The sequence below is a fragment of the Lactuca saligna genome, chromosome 5 (assembly GCF_052625555.1).
Source record: "Lactuca saligna cultivar CGN05327 chromosome 5, ASM5262555v1, whole genome shotgun sequence".
Taxonomy (NCBI): Eukaryota; Viridiplantae; Streptophyta; class Magnoliopsida; order Asterales; family Asteraceae; genus Lactuca; species Lactuca saligna.
In genome coordinates, this window is record NC_136421.1 from 276,287,417 (window position 1) to 276,291,694 (window position 4,278).

Genomic DNA, 4,278 nt, shown 5'->3' on the forward strand with positions numbered 1-4,278 from the left:
CACATACTGGGCCTTGCCCACTGCATTGGACCGAGGTCCGGACTAATTGGGGCCTTGCCCCCTGCATCGGACCGAAGTCCGGAAACTGACTGGGACCTTGTCCCCTGCATCGGACCGAAGTCCGGACTAACTGGGGCCTTGCCCCCTGCATCGGACCGAAGTCCGGGAACTGACTGAACATAGCATGGCATAACATATCAACTAACATGAACACATATACTGCATACTGCATCGGGTCGTAACCTGGAACACATAACACATAACACATAACACTTAGCACATAAATCCTGTCTGAGCCACGAAGGCATCAAACATACTAACTACTGCATCGGACCGAAGTCCGGGAACTACTACTAACTGAACAGGCCGGCATTGTGGCCTTAGACCCATTCCTACTGGAAGGAAACTCACCTAAACTGTTGAATTTTACTGGTAACCCTCGGACTGCTAACCAATCACCATCTGAAACGCTGCTCCTCTAACTCTCCGAGCTACCAATAACAAAGCGACACTTAGCCTGACAGCCCTCTAAAAGTCAACTAACTCAACTCCGATCAAAGTCAAAGTCCTGGCCAAAGTCAACCTTCCATGTTGACCCTACTTGCCGAGTCAGTCTATTGACTCGCCGAGTTCACTGATTTCCGAGTTCTGTCATGTCCAACTCACTGAGTCATCCATTGACTCACCGATTACCGACTCAACCAGAAAATATTGGGACTCTTCGACAAGACTCGCCGAGTCCAAGAACAGACTCGCCGAGTCTAAGGCTATCTTCAACCTACTCGCCGAGTTGTTCATCCAACTCATCGAGTTCCAGCTCATCTTCAAGCAACTCGTCGAGTCTACCTATGTGACTCGCCGAGTACCACCGGTTTGAATCCATACAGAAGCATTCCAGGCCATGCAATTGATCCAAAACATAGATCTAGCCTCCTACAACCCATCCATCACGTAAAGTGGCAAACTTTACGTGAATCCAAAGAGATCTAGGCCTTAAAGACTTTAGAGCTAGGGTTTGGGACATGATGGCTTCACTAAGCACTCAAACACAGGGACTTTAATGCACTCAAGACCTTCTCCATTCCAGATCTGAGGTAGCAACCTCAGATCTAACCTCCAAACTCCAAAACATACCAAGATAAGCTCCCCATAAACCCCAAAAATGATGAATCCATATGAGAAACAGCCCAAGAACGAGATATTACCTTAAAAGAACGCCCCAACTGCAATGAAACTTGAATCCAAGCAAAATCCCTTGCTCCAAGCCTCCAAACTCCCAAGATTCCTTCGACAATTACCCTTCAAGCTCCCAAATGCATTTTGATCCACTCACACACGAATGCTAAGGGTTTCTGGACTTGAGGATGAGTAAAGAGGCTAGGGGGATGGATCTTAAGTTCTTTATATAGGGCTCAACCTCGAGAATTAGGGTTTTCTCCACTCAGCACTTACTCGCCGAGTCCATCTTTGGACTCGCCGAGTAGGCTACTTGACACGCGACCAAAGTCGCGACCCTACTCGCCGAGTCCATCCATGGACTCGTAGAGTTTCCCTTCAACATTTACTCTTTTAGCCCTTCAACTCTACTCTTGATATTTCGGGATGTTACAAATTTGGTAAGCATCTCTTCCAAACTTGGTTTTCTTTCTTGTGTCGGCTCCTCCTTTTGGTAGAAACCTCTTCCTTTCTGCTTGTACTTCTCCTCCTTAGCCTTCTTGTATTCTTCATACGGGAGCCGCTCTTTCTTTGGTTTTCGCCAATCTTCGTCATATCAGTCTCCACTTGAGTAACACACTTGTACCTTTTTGTTTCCATTTTCATCCAAGTCGCAGTCTTTAGTAAGATGAGGTCCATTACAATTTTCACAACCCACCCAAATAGCATGGATCGTTTGATCCATTTTATCCATCCTCTTATCCATGGTTTTTAGCATTGCCATAACCGCGGACAAGTCTTCAATAGCTGCATATGTGGCTCCCCTAGTAACACCATTTCTTGGATTATGGTATTCTCTAGAGTGCTTAGAGAATTCTTCAATCAATTCCTTGATCACCAGGGGTGGCTTCTTTGTGAGCCGGCCTTGCGAGTCAAGTGACTGCCTGGTTGTGACATTGACTCCATCATAGAAGAAGGAGACTTCTTGCTGGCTATTAAGGTCATGGTGCGGGCAATTTCTTAGCAGGCTCTTGTACCTCTCCCAAGCTTCATATAGCGACTCTCCAGCTTGTTGTTCAAAGTTAGCAATGGCCTTCTTCAACTTGGCTATATTGGAAGGTGGGCCAAAGTGATCAATGAATTCTTCTTTCATCTTGGCCCATGTGGTGACTGATCCGGGGGGAAGTGACTTGAGCCAGTCTTTTGCAACACCTTTGAATGTCACTGGAAGCATGCGAAGTAGCTGAGTCTCACGAGGCACATTTGGAACATTAAAGTAATCAGCTACATCATTGACTTCATCCAAATGCTTGTAGGCATCTTCATGGTCTTTTCCATAGAAAGGAATTTCCTTTAGCTGGGCGAGTATGTGGCCCTTTAGCTCGAACGTAGCAGTAGCGGGAATTACGGGTTGCACAAGTCCCGGGCCGGTGTCATCGCGGATCCTCTTCTTCCACTCTCCCATGGGGATTTCATCAATGTTAGCCATGGTAAGAGCTAACTCGTCGCCGGAATCAGAGTCGTGCCCGTATGTAGGTTCTTCTTCCTCCTCGGTGTCGTACTCGGTGTCTTCCTTAATCGGGTCTTCGCTTGCTAAAGATGCGTTGGATGCACCTGCTTTGCTGCTCTTTTTCTTCCCAAAAACAGTCTTCAAATTAGACAAAGGTGACTTCTTAGGTGTATTCGAGCTCTCCACGTCCTTTCCTCTGTTCCTTCTCAATGCGAATTCGGGATCTTCAAACGGGGGTACCAGTGGAGTGTTTGATCATCTGGTCATGAGTCCTAAAATAAAACAAGATAAAAACATAAAAAGAACAAAAAAATGCAACAAAAAAATTAAAATTAAATGCAAAATACTGGTCTACTCGCCGAGTAGGTCCGAATGCACTCGGCGAATAGTAGTGAAATTTGAAAAAAAAAACTGAGCTTAATAATAAAACTAAAACAGATGCTAAAACCTAATTACTAACTATTAAACTGCAATAAATTAACTTTGTGCCAGTAAACTCACACAAAGGATCGAAAAAATTAGGAATTAGATTAACTATTTAGAACCGTTCCCGACAACGGCACCAAAAACTTGATGTGTGTAAAACGAGCTAGTTTTAATCTTACTTTTAGTTGATAAATTAAGCACACAAAGGCAGTGAACCTGTCTTTTAGTGGTATAGTTGGATAAGTAGGGTGTCGAACTCAGGGAACGGAAATTAATCTAATAACTAATTTTAACTAAGCAAATAATAAAAGTAAAAGGGTTTTTCTCTAGTTCTACAAGACTAGAAACTTAAACACAACACTTAAGCACTTAACTAACTAAACAATTAAAGAAAATGACAAATTCACCAAATTTAATAAAGGGTTTCTGTTTAGGTTCAACCAATTCACTCCTATGGTTATTTAAATGATAAATCAATTATTATTGGTTACCAATTATAGTGGTTAGGTTCATGTTCATTACTCCTAACCCTTAGACAATTAATCAATTCAAGCAGTGGCCAATTGTTTAAACTAATTAATTCCCTAGTTCAATTATTTGGATTAAATAAGATTTGTAATTGGCTAATCAAGTTGGTGTTTCAATTAACCTCTTGTTTGTTGGTTTCTCAAACAAGATCACACATTAATTTACCCATTCTCTAATTAATCCTAGTTTCATATTCATTATTCCTAGGCATATGATAAAGTGTTCACATAACATATGAGGTTAACAACTAAGAGATGTTCATGCAGCTTAATTGCCTTCCAATTAACAGAAAATAGTTGTTATTAATGCATAAAGTTCTTTAACAAACTTAATTTAATAAAATCGCCAAATAACAATCAATCAAAAAGTATAATTAAACCATAGGAGTAACTTGGTCTTCCCCACCAGAAAAAAAAACGAATTTAGTTCATAGTCATAGCAAAAACAAACTCAAAAACAAATTCAACTAAGCTAAACATGCTTAATTCCTAAGGCTAAGTGGAATGAATAACCTAAATTGCCTTGATTCTTCAAAGGATTGAAGGTTAGGGTTTCTCAGCTTTTCAAGGGGTTCTTTTTTTGCAGGTGCAGCTCTCAAAATTGCCAAAAGTCTTCTCCATTCAGATAATGGTTCGATATTTATAATTATCATAAAACAG

At 41.6% G+C, this 4,278-nt stretch overlaps 1 non-coding gene across 1 annotated transcript; it reads left to right on the top strand.

Moving 5' to 3' along the window:
• Positions 1 to 2,153: 2,153 nt before the first annotated feature.
• Positions 2,154 to 2,260, top strand: LOC144999134 (small nucleolar RNA R71). The gene has a single exon (XR_013660655.1). It is a non-coding gene; the product is annotated as a small nucleolar RNA R71 (small nucleolar RNA).
• Positions 2,261 to 4,278: the final 2,018 nt, after the last annotated feature.